At 40.7% G+C, this 16,349-nt stretch overlaps 1 protein-coding gene across 5 annotated transcripts in view; it reads left to right on the forward strand.

The window, feature by feature from the left end:
- Positions 1-16,349, forward strand: part of cdon (cell adhesion associated, oncogene regulated) — a 236,013-nt gene that overhangs the window by 46,421 nt on the left and 173,243 nt on the right. For all 5 annotated transcript variants that reach the window (XM_061972414.2, XM_061972413.1, XM_061972415.1 and 2 more), the window contains one exon: positions 16,224-16,318. The gene's annotated coding sequence lies outside the window, so the exon portion shown is untranslated. The remainder of the gene's footprint in view (positions 1-16,223; positions 16,319-16,349) is intronic.

Below are 16,349 nucleotides of genomic sequence, written 5' to 3' on the forward strand. Positions count from 1 at the left end.
CCCCAGTGTGTATCCCACAAGTGTGTTCCACCAGTGCGTGTCCCCCCAATACTTGTCCCCCGGTGTCTCCCCAGCGTGTGTTACCAGTGTGTCTACCCCAGTGTGTCGCCTCAGTGTGTGTCCCACCAGTGTCTGTCCTACCAGTGTGTCCCACCAGCATGTGTCCCCCCCGAATGTGTCCCCCCACCCAGTGTCTCTTACTAATATGAGTTCCCCCAATGTGTGTATTACCAGTGTGTGTGTCCCACCAGCATCCCCCCGGTGTGTGTGCCACCAGTGTGTGCCCACTAATGTGTACCAGTGTGTGTCTCCCAGAATGTGCCTACCAGTGTCCCCCCCCCAGTGTGTGTCACACCAGTGTGTCCCCTCAATATTTTCCCACAATGTGTGTCCCCTTAGTGTCCCCAAGTATGAGCCCACCAATGTGTCCAGCCAGTGTGACACCCCCGTGTGTGTCCCCCACTGTGTGTACCACCAGCAGGTTTCCCCAGTGTGTGTCCCACCAGTGTCCACCCCATTGTGCTCCTCCAGTGTGTGTGTGTCCCCCGCAGTGGGTCCCTCCAATGTGTTCTTCCAGTGTGTGTGTCCCTCGCGGTGGGTCTCTCCAATGTGCCCCCCATTATGTGCCCACCAGTGTGTCACACCAGTTTGTGTCCCCTCAACATTTCCCCCCACTGTGTGTCCCCAAGAATGTGCCCACCAATGTGACCCCCCGTGGGACCTCCACTGTGTGTACCACCAGCATGTGTCCCACCAGTAGTCCCCCGGTGTGTGTCCCACCAGTGTGTGCCCACCAATGTGTACCAGTGTGTGTGTCACACCAGTGTGTGCCCACCAATGTGTACCAGTGTGTGTGTCCCAGTATGTGCCCACCAATGTGTCTCCCCCAGTGTGTGTCACACCAGTGTGTACCCTCAATATTTTCCCACAGTGTGTGTCCCCAAGTATGTGCCCACCAATGTGTCCAACCAGTGTGTTCCCCCCAGTGTGTGTCCCACCAATGTCCACCCCATTGTGTTCCTCCAGTGTGTGTGTGTCCCCGGAGTGGGTCCCTTCAATATGTGTCTCCCAGTGTGTATCCCACAAATGTGTTCCACCAGTACGTGTCCCCCAATAATTTTCCTCCCGGTGTCACCCCAGCGTGTGTTACCAGTGTCTGTCACCCCAGTGTGTGTCTTACCAGTGTGTCCCCCCCGAATGTGTTCCCCCAGTGTCTCTTACCAATATGAGTTCCCCCAGTGTGTGTGTATTGCCAGTGTGTGTGTCCCACCAGTGTGTCCTCGGCATGTATTCCCAGTGCGAGTGTCCCCCTAGTGTGGGTGTCACATGTGGCCCTGCATGGTCGTCTCAAATGTCTTTAAAGCTATCAGAGGGTCGCTGACTTGACATTTCTGATACATGATTTGTGCCTCTACCCCCCACCCCCTCAACCTTATGTCTCCTCCTCTTCCCGCCCGCCGTAAAGCCAGACCAGCTCCAAATGTCAATGATGTTGGTTTAACCATTGTACACGGCTGGCCGCATCTCAATGGCTGACTTGTCCCCGGGCCAGACCCCCACAATGGCCGCCTTTCTCCCTGACACTTGTTCTCAGCATCTCTCTCTCTCTCTCTCTTTCTCTCTCTCTCTGTCCCAGAGTCAAAGTGGAAGCGAGAGAGCAGGCTGGCAGAGTGAGGCAGTGGAGGGATGAGGGATGGAGGCTTGAGGGGGGACCCGGGGGGGTGTTAGGTGAAACGTGACAGAGGAGTAGGAGCTTTGATAAGCAGAATTGTTACAGTCTAAATCTGTCTTTCACAGGACCCGCTAAGCTTGTTAGCGCACTTAATCGGACAGAGGAAGAGTGTGCCGCAGTGCAGAGATTTTCAAGAACTGACAAAAAAATGTGTGTGTTAGCAGAGCGTCATTTTAAAATGTGTAGCGAAGCCTGCTTTTTGTTTTGATTTACAAAGCCGTCTTTGCCTACTGTAGCTTTAATTTAATTAGCAGCACTGGCATAGCTATGTGAGCTACATGCTAACTTCATATTTTAACATCATGCTAAGTTGCAACACTAGCATAGCTATGTGAGTTACATGCTAACTAGAGATGTCCGATAATGGCTTTTTTGCCGATATTCCGATATTGTCCAACTCTTAATTACCGATTCCAATATCAACCGATCCCGTTATATACAGTCGTGGAGTTAACACATTATTATGCCTAATTTTGTTGTGATGCCCCGCTGGATGCTTTAAACAATGTAACATGGTTTTCCAAAATAAATCAACTCAAGTTATGGAATATTTATATTGTAGCGTCCCGGAAGAGTTAGTGCTGCAAGGGGTTCTGGGTATTTGTTCTGTTGTGTTTATGTTGTGTTGCGGTGCGGATGTTCTCCCGAAATGTGTTTGTCATTCTTGTTTGGTGTGGGTTCACAGTGTGGCGCATATTTGTAACGGTGTTAAAGTTGTTTATACGGCCACCCTCAGTGTGACCTGTATGGCTGTTGAGCAAGTATGCTTTGCATTCACTTGTGTGTGTGAAAAGCCGTAGATATTATGTGATTGGGCCGGCACGCAAAGGCAGTGCCTTTAAGGTTTATTGACGCTCTGTACTTCTCCCTACGTCCGTGTACACAGCGGCGTTTTAAAAAGTCATACATTTTACTTTTTGAAACCGATACCGATCATTTCCGATATTACATTTTGAAGCATTTATCGGCCGATAATATCGGCAGTCCGATATTATCAGACATCTCTATTGCTAACATTAAATGTTAACATTTTAGGTTGGAATTGGGGGTTAAATCACCAAAATGATTCCCGAGCGCGGCCACCGCTGCTGCTAACTGCTCCCCTCACCTCCCAGGGGGTGGAACAAGGGGATGGGTCAAATGCAGAGGGTTATTTCAGTGGTACTTTAACTTTAACTTTAACGACACTAGCATAGCTACAAGAGCTACATGCTAAATTCACATTTGAACAATGTGTGAGGTTTAAAACACCAGCATAGTTATGTGAACTACACGCTAACATGACATTTTAACACCATGTAAAGTGAGTGACATTAGCATAGCTATGTGAAATACATGCTAATGTTACATTTTATCATCATGCTGGGTTAGTATCACTAACATAGTTATGTGATCTACAGTGCATGCTGACATTACATTTAAACACCATGCAAGGTTAGTAACACCAGTATAGCTATAGAAGCTACATGCTAACTTTACAATTTAACATCATACTACGTTAGCAACATTAGCATAGCTATGTAAGCTGCATGGTAACATTACATTTGAACATCATGCGAGATTAGCAACACTAGTATATCTATGTGAGCTACATGCTAACATTACATTTTAGCATTATGCAAGATTAGTAACACTAGCATAGTTATGTGAGCTACATGCTAACATTACATTTTAACGTCATGTTAGGTTAACGACTGTAGCATGGCTATGTGAGCTACATGCAAAATTCACAATTTAACATGTTAGGTTAGCAACACTAGCATAGCTGTGTGAACTACATGCTAACATTAAATTTTCTCATCACATTATGTTAACGACACTAGCATAGCTATGTGAGCTATATGCTAAATTCACATTTTAACGCCATGTTAAGTTAGCAACACTAGCAGAGCTATGTGAACTACATGCTAAAATCTTATTTTAACGCCATGTTAGGTTAGCAACAGTAGCGTAACTATGTGAAATACATGCTAATATTAAATTTTATCATCAAGCTAGGTTAGTGTCACTAACATAGCTATGTGAGCTACATGTTGACATTACATTTAAACATCATGCGAGGTTAGCATTTGGCTGAATAGAAACTAATAAATAGTTCCAACATCTGTAACTGAGTGACTGACAGTTGGCAAAACTTAATTTCAAGATTTGTAGCGAAGCCTGCTTTTTTTTTTCTTTTTTTGTTGTTTTTGTACAATATTTCTCACGTTTTATGTTCTTAAACAATATATTACTGTCAGAACATCTTTGGAAACGTTAACAAACTTTTACAAATGTATGATGTATAATGGTGTTACTAATATCATTGTCAATTATTTCCCTTCACTTCCTGTTTGTGCGCACATCTGGAAGGCACATGGCATCAGAGACAGATGCACGGCTGGGTCAAAGGTCAGCGGGGCCCTTTAATGAAGATTAAAGGAGAAGAACATCAGACATTTCTTTAAAGTGAATGTGATCACCATGGCAACAAAGGAAGGGAGTGACAGTATCAGAATATTAGCACCATTGAATATTGCAGTAAGTCTATTTATTATTGTGTTTCAATATGTCATGAAGTTACTTATTATCTTATATTGGAGAGGCTTTGTTCTGCGCTGACTCCGCCCAGACGTGTCGCACTCCTTGCCCTAAATTCCCTTCTTTCAGAGCGAGGTCAGAGGTCAGGGACTGTGTGACCCAGCCTGGGGCCGCACCCTCCACCCGGTTCCCCCTTCTCTTTATTTTGTACACACCTGAGTCCCTTCTTGTGGGTGGGATCCTGCGGGTGCAGAAAGAAAGCTGCCGTATCGGCTTTCCACTGTGGATGGTTCACACGGGTCATTACGTCATCAAGGCACGCTTCTATGAGCTCTTTGTGCTAACCCGAGACCACTCGGACAACCTCGTCCATGTCCTGATGGACGACTGGCGGCCAATCATCCAACAGACGACTTTGTTGTTCTGCAAAAACTCCGATAAGGCCAACCGATGAACGTTTTAAACTCATTTCCACTCAACAGGTGTGTCCAACATGATATACCTGTGGTGGCATGGCGGTAGCTGCGTCTGATACGGGACTTCATAACATATTATAACATGACGTCATAGCACGATGTCATAGCGTGACATCATAGTCCGATGTCATAACAGACATCTTAACGTGACGTCGTAGTGTGACATCACAGCACGGCGTCATACTTAGACTTAGACTGAGACAAACTTTAATGATCTGCAAGGGAAATTGTTCCACCATACCATACCATACCATACCAGACATAACATTACATCATAACATGATGTCATAACAGACACCATAACATGACATCATAGTGTGACACCATAGCACAACATCATCCCAAACAACATTACATCATAGCATGATGTCATAATGTGACGTCATAGCGCAACATCATAAGATGACATCATAGTATGATGTCATAACATGATATAGCGTGACATCATAGCATTAAGTCATACCAGATATCATGGCGTGACATCATAGCGTGAAAGCATAGCATGACGTCATAGCGTGGTATCATAGCATGACATAGTAGCGTGATATCATAGCATGACATCATAGCATGATGTCATACCGACATAACATTCATTCATTCATTTATTCATTAACACATGACGTCATAGCGTGACATAATATGACATCAATACACGACATCATAACTTGCCACAGGTGACACTATAGGGTAACAACATGACATCACAGTATGACATCATAACTTGACATGCGTGACAATATGACATCAATATATGACATCATAACTTGCCATAGGTGACTTTATAGGGTGACAACATGAGACACCATATGACATCATAACTTGACATAGGTGACATTATAGTGTGACAATATGACATCACAATATGACATAACTTGACATAGGTGACATTATAGTGTGACAATATGACATCATAACTTGATGTAGGTGACAATATAGGGTGACAACATGACATAACTTGACATAGGTGACAATATAGTGTGACAACATGATATCGTAACTTGACATAGATGAGAATATAGTGTGACAACATGACATCACAATATGACATAACTTGACATAGTGTGACAATATGACATCATAACTTGACATAGGTGACATTATAGTGTGACAATATGACATCATAACTTGACATATGTGACATTATAGTGTGACAATATGACATCATAACTTGACATAGGTGACATTATAGTGTGACAATATGTCATCATAACTTGACATAGGTGACATTATAGTGTGACAACATGACATAACTTGACATAGGTGACATTATAGTATGACAACATGACATTATAATATGACATCATAACTTGACATAGGTGAGTCGGTGACATCATAGTTTGACTACATGACATCTCAATATGACATCATACCTTGACATAGGTGACAATATAATGTATATAATATAATGCACATGTTCCTTTTTGACTGTACTTGAATGTATTATAGTCTGTATTTATATTATTCACATGTAAAAAATACCTAAGTGTTTATTTTCTATTGTGAGCGATCTGTGGTGCTGAATTTCCCCCAGGGATCATTAAAGTACTTTCTATTCTATTCTATTCTATTCTATTCTATTCTATAGTGTGACGTCATCACATGACAGATGTGTGCTAGTGTGATATAGGTAGGGTTGAGTACCGTTCACATTTGAATTGATACGGTACCTTTTCCTGGTACCTGGGAATAGATACCGGTACTCAACAGTACAAATTGTGTGTACTTTTGTGTGTGTTAATGAAATTTATTGTTTTCGATAATGAAATCTATTTTTTATTGCAACATTTAGAAATGAGCTGATTATGACAGCTGCTGTCTAATTGTTGTGTCTTGTTTAATTATCATCATATTATCATTTGTAAGTATGTAAGTCCAAGACGTTAGATGGCAGTAGTGTATAGTTCAAAGTGTGTTTTTTGTTGCGCCCTAAAAAGTGTTCACACTGTAAGTATTGTACTTATTACGCACCAGCTGTGTGATTGTAACATGCATCTTAGTTGTAGTTTTCATTTTCAATTTGAAGGTGTTGAAAACCGTGTAAAATCGCTATAGTAGCACGTCAATAGCAAAGCTAATGTATATTAGCATCGCGCTAGCACATTTTTACTTACTTTAAAGCGTTTTTTGAGTCAATCTCTTTGATAATTTCCTGAAAGTCTCATCAAAACCCAACCTTATCTCACCATCTAGCATTTCTGCACTGGGTCGAGCTGCCGCACAATCTGTTGGGACCTGAGTCCGCAGGTGTGGGGGTCAGGGGTCATCGCTTTATGACGGAGCAGGGGATGGGGTGAGGTGGGTTTTTGGGGGCGGGGGTCGAGACCTGTGCTCCGTGGAATTCGGGAATCACTGCAACGATGCAGCGGGTGTGACAGGTATCCCCCGGGGGCCGCAAATAACAAATATGCGCCCATATTTGTCGAGGGGGAGTCGAAGAGGGTGTGGGGGCGTCGTCTTCAAACAGGAAGTTAGACTTAGACTTCCTTTTAGACTAGTGAACACAAAAGACACTGTTAGCATGCTAATATTAGCATGCTAGCTTTTTTTTTTTTTTTTTTAGCTAGTTTTGCAGGTTTACATCTGAGACATATCTATTGGAACTTGACACAACTTTTTCAAGTTTTATTGAATTTTTTCTGACATACTTCGCTAATTCCAATAAATGTTCACACTTGACACATGCTAACTGTTGGCATGCTAATATTAGCATGCTAGCTTTTGAAAAAATAATTTTGCAGGAATAGATGTCTGAGTCATATATTTTGGTACTTGACGCACGCTAACTGTTTGTAGTACTTTTTCAAGTTGTATTTACTTTTTTGTTAGCATACCTTTCTCCTTGATCATGTGTTTTATGTTAGCATGTTAGCTTTTTCCATTAATTCCAATAAATGTTCACACTTGACTCACACGCTAATTGTTGTCATACTTAAATTAGCATGCTAGCTTTTGAAAAAATAATTTTACAGGTATACACCTCTGAGTCATATATTTTGGTACTTTGCGCACGCTAACTGTTTGTAGTACTTTTTCAAGGTCTATTGACATTTTTTCTAGCATACTCTTCTCCTTGATCATGTGTTTTGTGTTAGCATGCCAACATTAGCATGTTAGCTTTTTCCACTAATTCCAATAAATGTTCACACTTGACTCACATGCTATGTGTTGTCATACTCAAATTAGCATGCTAGCTTTTGAAAAAATAATTTTACAGGTATACACCTCTGAGTTATATATTTTGGTACTTTGCGCACGCTAACTGTTTGTAGTACTTTTTCAAGGTCTATTGACATTTTTTCTAGCATACTCTTCTCCTTGATCATGTGTTTTATGTTAGCATGCCAACATTAGCATGTTAGCTTTTTCCACTAATTCCAATAAATGTTCACACTTGACTCACATGCTATGTGTTGTCATACTCAAATTAGCATGCTAGCTTTTGAAAAAATAATTTTACAGGTATACACCCTGAGTCATATATTTTGGTACTTTGCGCACGCTAACTGTTTGTAGTACTTTTTCAAGTTCTATTGACATTTTTTCTAGTATACTTTTCTCCTTGATCATGTGTTTTATGTTAGCGTGCCAACATTAGCATGCTCTCTTTGCCCGCTAATCCTCAGACATTCTCACACTTGACACATGCTAACTGTTGGCGTGTTGATATCAGCATGCTAGCTTTTTTTTCTTTAAGCTAATTTTGCAATTATACATCTCTGAGTCATATATATATTGGTACTTGACGCACGCTAACTGTTTGCAGTACTTTTTCAAGTTTTATTGACCTTTTATCTTTGATCATGTGTTTTACGTTAGCATGCCAACATTAGTATTCTAGCTTTTTTCGCTAATTCCAAAAAACGTTCACACTTGACACACATGCTAACTGTTAGCATGCTAATATTAACATGCATGCTTTTAAAAAATTATAATTTTACAGGTATACACATCTAAGTCATATATCTTGATACTTAACACACACTAAATGTTTTTGGTACTTTGTCAAGTTTTATTGACTTTTATGTAACACACTTTTCTCCTTGACCATGCTACTTTTTTAGGCTAATTTTACAGTTACACACCTCTAAGTCATATATTTTGCTACTTAACGCATGCTAACTGTTCGCGGTACTTTTTCAAGTTTTATTTGCTTTTATGTAACATACTTTTCTCCTTGATCATGTGGTCTATGTTAGCATGCCAACAGTAGCTCGCTAGCTTTTTCCACTAGTCCTCATAAACGTTCACACTTGACACATGCTAACTGTTGGAACGCTAATATTAGCATGCCAACTTTTTTTTGGCTAATTTTCTAGTTACACACCTAAGTCATATATTTTGGTACTTAACGAATGCTAACTGTTCGCGGTACTTTTTCAAGTTTTATTTACTTTATTGTAGCATACGTTTCTCCTTGATCATGTGTTTTATGTTACCATGCCAACAGTAGCTCGCTAGCTTTTTCCACTAATCCTCATAAACGTTCACACTTGACACATGCTAACTGTTGGAACGCTAATATTAGCATGCCAACTTTTTTTTGGCTAATTTTCTAGTTACACACCTAAGTCATATATTTTGGTACTTAACGCATGCTAACTGTTCGCGGTACTTTTTCAAGTTTTATTTACTTTATTGTAACATACTTTTCTCCTTGATCATGTGTTTTATGTTAGCATGCCAACAGTAGCTCGCTTGCTTTTTCCACTAATCCTCATAAACGTTCACACTTGACACATGCTAACTGTTGGAACGCTAATATTAGCATGCTAACTTTTTTTTGGCTCATTTTGTCGTTACACACCTTCGTCATATATTTTGGTACTTAACGAATGCTAACTGTTCGCGGTACTTTTTCAAGTTTTATTTACTTTATTGTAGCATACGTTTCTCCTTGATCATGTGTTTTATGTTAGCATGCCAACAGTAGCTCGCTAGCTTTTTCCACTAATCCTCATAAACGTTCACACTTGACACATGCTAGTTGTTGGAACGCTAATATTAGCATGCTAACTTTTTTGGGGCTAATTTTCTAGTTACACACCGAAGTCATATATTGTGGTACTTAACGCATGCTAACTGTTCGCTGTACTTTTTCAAGTTTTATTGACTTTTTTGTAACATACTTTTCTCCTTGATCATGTGTTTTATGTTAGCATGCCAACATTAACTTGCTAGCTTTTTCCACTAATCCTCATAAACGTTCAAACTTGACACATGCTAGTTGTTGGAACGCTAATGTTAGCATGCTAACTTTTTTTGGCTAATTTTCTAGTTACACACCTAAGTCATATATTTTGGTACTTAACACATGCTAACTGTTTGCTGTACTTTTTCAAATTTATTGACTTTTTTGTAACATACTTTTCTCCTTGATCATGTGTTTTATGTTAGCATGCCAACAGTAGTTTGCTAGCTTTTTCCACTAATCTTCATAAACGTTCACACTTGACACATGCTAACTGCTGGAACGCTAATATTAGCATGCTAACTTTTTTTTGGCTCATTTTGTCATTATACACCTAAGTCATATATTTTGGTACTTAACGAATGCTAATTGTTCGCGGTACTTTTTCAAGTTTTATTTACTTTATTGTAACATACGTTTCTCCTTGATCATTTGTTTCTTGTTAGCATGCCAACGTTCACACTTGACACATGCTAACTGTTGGAATACTAGTATTAGCATGCTAACTTTTTTTTGGCTAATTTTCTAGTTGCACACCTAAGTCATATATTTTGGTACTTAACACATGCTAACTGTTTGCTGTACTTTTTCAAGTTTTATTTACTTTTTTGCATACTTGCCAACCCTCCCGGATTTTCCGGGAGACTCCCGAAATTCAGCGCCTCTCCCGAAAACCTCCCGGGACAAAATTTCTCCCGAAAATCTCACGAAATTCAGGCGGAGCTGGAGGCCACGCCCCCTCCAGCTACATGCGGACCTGAGTGACGTGTTGACAGCCTGTTCACAACATTGCCGTAAACAGCAATGTTGTGACACTTTTAAACAGGACAATACTGCCATCTACTGTACATGCATATGTGACCCACCCATAATGTGTCACATTTTTGTGTTGATTTATTTATTTTATTTTGTGGTTTGAATTCATTTTTGGAGCTGTCATTCCACATTCATCAGTATTCACATTGGTCAGTAGGGGGCAGTAGGGCGTTTCTTCCCAATTGAATGCTATCACCTGCAGACCGGAAGTGTCTTGTCATTCTGATGAGAGCGACCAGTCTGTGAACAATTGAAACGTCCTGTGTGCTTTTTCCTCCTGTATAACAGGTTAGTTTTGGTGAATCAACTCACTGAATAATGTCCATGTGATCTTTATAAGTTTAAGTACACATTCTGATGGTGGAGCCTAACTCTAAAGTGTTTGTGAGTTGTAGTTTGTGTTTGTGAATGAATCCAGTGCACAGCTGCAGTAATCAATACAAAAAGGCGACGTGAGTGCGCAATGTTTATATAGGAACTTCTGATCCTAATTCAGACTCCCAAATTAGAGCTCCCGTTTTCTTATTGATTTTATAATGTATATTTGTATAATGTGTGTGTGTTCTGAAATAGTGACAGAGAATAGAACAAGGATGGCCAATTCAACCCTTAACTCAACAATGAGTAGATGAGTGTTATGTGTGTGTATATGTGTAAATAAATGAACACTGAAATTCAAGTATTTCTTTATATATATATATATATATATATATATATATATATATATATATATATATATATATATATATATATATATACATATATATATATATATATATATATATGTAATAAATATATATATATATATATATCGCTAGAATTCACTGAAAGTCAAGTATTTCTTATATATATATATATATATATATATATATATATATATATATATATATATCTCTTAACCACGCCCCCCGACCACGCCCCCACCTCCCGAAATCGGAGGTCTCAAGGTTAGCAAGTATGCTTTTTTGTAACATACTTTTCTCCTTGATCATGTGTTTTATGTTAGCATGCCAACAGTAGCTCGCTAGCTTTTTCCACTAATCCTCATAAACGTTCACACTTGACACATGCTAACTGCTGGAACACTAATATTAGCATGCTAACTTTTTTTTGGCTCATTTTGTCGTTACACACCTTCGTCATATATTTTGGTACTTAACGAATGCTAACTGTTCGCGGTACTTTTTCAAGTTTTATTTACTTTATTGTAACATACGTTTCTCCTTGATCATTTGTTTTATGTTACCATGCCAACGTTCACACTTGACACATGCTAACTGTTGGAACGCTAGTATTAGCATGCTAACGTTTTTTTGGCTAATTTTCTAGTTACACACCTAAGTCTTATATTTTGATACTTAACACATGTTAACTGTTCGCGGTACTTTTTCCAGTTTTATTGACCTTTTTTCTAACGGCCTTCAGCCTCGCTCGGTGCGCCTTGAACGAGGCCGATATTTTTGTTGGCCCGTGCCAGCCAAGGTCGGTGCCAAGACGCCACTCTGGATCCGCCGCTGTCCTTGCGGATGCTGCACCTGTCCTTCTCCGTTTGTTTGCCTTCCCTTGAGGGACGCCTCGCCTCGCCTCAGCCGCCCTCGGGCCAAAGCACACACGCCGTCTGCCCTCGCAGACACGGATCATCAAAATGTTATTCCAGACTAAACCTCAGCAGAACCAGAGTCCCTGGAGTGAGGCGCACGCCTGGACCGTCTCCATGACGACGGATGGAAGGAAGGACATGCGGTCTTCCTCACTTATGTGAAGCGGCTCCGTCTCTCTTCCGGGAATACTTTACAAGCTTTTTGGATGAAGTCTTCATACCTGGCAACCCTCTCACATTTTTTGTCTCGTCTCCTGGTGCTGATGGAAATACCAGAACTGATTTCTCTTACTCTCGGATACAAATGTTGTGTATTGCCATTTTTGTCCATTTTTGATCAATAAATCCATCAATCAAAGTTTAGTTATATAGCCCTAAATCACGAGTGTCTCAAAGGGCTGCACAAGCCACAACGACATCCTCGTTTCAGATCCCACATCAGGGCAAGGAAAAAAAAAGTGAGTTTTAGTTAGCATCCTAACATTTCTAGCCTATTTTGCAGGTGTACACCCAAGAGTCATATATTTCATTTCTTGACGCTAGGGCTGGGCGATATATCGATACACTCAATCAATCAATCAATCAATGTTTATTTATATAGCCCTAAATCACAAGTGTCTCAAAGGGCTGCACAAGCCACAACGACATCCTCGGTACAAAGCCCACATAAGGGCAAGGAAAAACTCACCCCAGTGGGACGTCGATGTGAATGACTATGAGAAACCTTGGAGAGGACCGCATATGTGGGTAACCCCCCCCCCCTCTAGGGGAGACCGAATGCAATGGATGTCGAGTGAGTCTGACATAATATTGTGAGGGTTCAGTCCATAGTGGATCCAACATAATAGTAAGAGTCCAGTCCATAGTGGATCCAACATAATAGTAAGAGTCCAGTCCATAGTGGCGCCAGCAGGACACCATCCCGAGTGGAGACGGGTCAGCAGCGCAGAGATGTTCCCAGCCGATGCACAGGCGAGCGGTCCACCCCGGGTCCCGACTCTGGACAGCCAGCACTTCATCCATGGCCACCGGACCTGTGCCCCCCCCACCCCCACAAGGAAGAGGGGAGCAGAGGAGAAAAGAAAAGAAACGGCAGATCAACTGGTCTAAAAGGGGGGTTTATTTAAAGGCTAGAGTATACAAATGAGTTTTAAGATGGGACTTAAATGCTTCTACTGAGGTAGCATCTCTAACTGTTACCGGGAGGGCATTCCATAGTACTGGAGCCCCAATAGAAAACGCTCTATAGCCCGCAGACTTTTTTTGGGCTCTGGGAATCACTAATAAGCCGGAGTTCTTTGAACGCAGATTTGTTGCCGGGACATATGGTACAATGCAATCGACAAGATAGGACGGAGCTAGACCGTGTAGTATTTTATACGTAAGTAGTAAAACCTTAAAGTCACATCTTAAGTGCACAGGAAGCCAGTGCAGGTGAGCCAGTATAGGTATATATATTATTTATATATGTATATATAGGTATATATGTATATAAAGGTATATACAGTATAGGTATAGGTATATATGTATATAAAGGTATATACAGTATAGGCGTAATATGATCAAACTTTCTTGTTCTTGTCAAAAGTCTAGCAGCCGCATTTTGTACCAACTGTAATCTTTTAATGCTAGACAAAGGGAGACCCGAAAATAATACGTTACAGTAGTCGAGACGAGACGTAACGAATGCATGAATAATGATCTCAGCGTCGCTAGTGGATAAAATAGAACGAATTTTAGCGATATTACGGAGATGAAAGAAGGCCGTTTTAGTAACACTCTTAATGTGTGACTCAAAGGAGAGAGTTGGGTCGAAGATAATACCCAGATTCTTTACTGATTCGCCTTGTGTAATTGTTTGGTTGTCAAATGTTAAGGTGGTATTATTAAATAAATGTCGGTGTTTAGCAGGACCGATAATCAGCATTTCCGTTTTCTTGGCGTTGAGTTGCAAGAAGTTAGCGGACATCCATTGTTTAATTTCATTAAGACACGCCTCCAGCTGACTACAATCCGGCGTGTTGGTCAGCTTTAGGGGCATGTAGAGTTGGGTGTCATCAGCATAACAATGAAAGCTAACACCGTATTTGCGTATGATGTCGCCTAGCGGCAGCATGTAAATACTAATACGTGCAGGGCCAAGAACCGAACCCTGAGGAACTCTGCACGTTACCTTAACATAGTCCGAGGTCACATTATTATGGGAGACGCACTGCATCCTGTCAGTAAGATAAGAGTTAAACCACGACAAAGCTAAGTCTGACATACCAATACGTGTTTTGATACGCTCTAATAAAATATTATGATCGACGGTATCGAAAGCAGCGCTAAGATCAAGAAGCAGCAACATAGATGACGCATCAGAATCCATCGTTAGCAGTAGATCATTAGTCATTTTTGCGAGGGCTGTCTCCGTAGAGTGATTTGCCCTGAAACCGGATTGAAAAGGTTCACAGAGATTGTTAGACACTAAGTGTTCATTTAGCTGCTGTGCGACAATTTTTTCGAGGATTTTCGAAATAAAGGGTAGGTGGGACACCGGTCGGTAGTTTACCATGAGGTCAGGATCAAAGTTAGGTCTTTTGAGCAGAGGATGAATAACCGCTTTCTTGAATGCTAGGGGAACAGTGCCAGAGGAAAGTGATAAGTTTATAATATTTAGCACTGATGGACCTAATAATACAAAAAGCTCCTTGATACACTCGATATATCGCGGGTTTGTCTCTGTGCGATATAGAAAATGACTATATGGTGATACTGGAGTATACGTTCTCACGCAGTTGCTTTTAGCTGCAGGCATTACACTCCAGGCTCTTCTCACTCTTTCTTGTCTCTCCTTCTCACAGACAGCAAGCGCACCTTCTTACATACGTCACATACGTATACGCCCTCGCGGAGCAGAAAGGTAGCGGCATGGGTAACGTTAGCTGCGGTGCGAGTGGTAATACGAGAGAAAGAAGGTACGAATCTGGTAACAAATGAAGGAATAATTAATTCCCAAGAAAAACAACACGGGGTCCATTGTCTGGCGGTGGTTTGGCTTCAAGCGGGAATATGTTGACAACCGTAATTTGTCAAGTGTGCGGCAAAAGCGTTGCTACAAAAAGTAGCATTACTGCTAATATGTAGCATCATTTGAAAAGTCACCCGCTAGAGAATGAAGAGTGCTTGAAACTCCGCATGTCAACATCTCCGTTCGGTGCCACACCCACAAAATGCCGAGGCAACCATTTCCACATCAACACCGTATGGAAAAAAATAGTCAACAACAGAAGGAGATAACGTCCGCAGGAACCTACCACATAGTGAAGGACATACACTATTTGATTTCCTATTACGCAGCTCATTTTTATTTTGACACTTGTGTGACATCATGCACAAAAGTGCACTTTATTTGTTTTAAACTATTGTAGTGGCGTTCTGTACAAAAAGTGCACTTTAATTTAGTGTTGTTTTGATTCGTCATCTTAGTGACATCATGCACAAAAGTGCACTTTGTTTTAAAATGTCTCTGACAATCTTGCACTTTCTGTTTGGAAATGACATGAATGTTTGTGCCACTGCTTAATAACTGTTTAATAAATACACTTTTAGTTGTGATTTCCCTCTCTGCATGAAAGTTTAAAAGTAGCATATATTAATGCAGTATGAAGAAGAATGTTTTAATGTAGACACATAGAATCATCATACTGCTGTGATTATATGCATCAAGTGTTCATTCAAGGCTAAGGCAAAATATCCACATATATATCGTGTATCGTGACATGGCCTTAAAATATCGAGATATTAAAAAAAGGCCATATCGCCCAGACCTATTTGTTACCATTTCATTTCGGCTTTTTATAGTCTTACTTTGAAATTCTGTAATGTGTTGGGTTTGTCTCCACTTAGGTCACCCGTCCAGCGCCTCAATAAGCCCCGCCCTCCTCCTCATGACTTCATCCAGTCAGCTCCCTGCTGGCCCTTTGACACGCTCTCACCTGTCAGTAAGTGATTTTAAAAAGTATCTATTTCTTC

The sequence above is a fragment of the Nerophis lumbriciformis genome, linkage group LG17 (assembly GCF_033978685.3).
Source record: "Nerophis lumbriciformis linkage group LG17, RoL_Nlum_v2.1, whole genome shotgun sequence".
NCBI lineage: Eukaryota > Metazoa > Chordata > Actinopteri > Syngnathiformes > Syngnathidae > Nerophis > Nerophis lumbriciformis.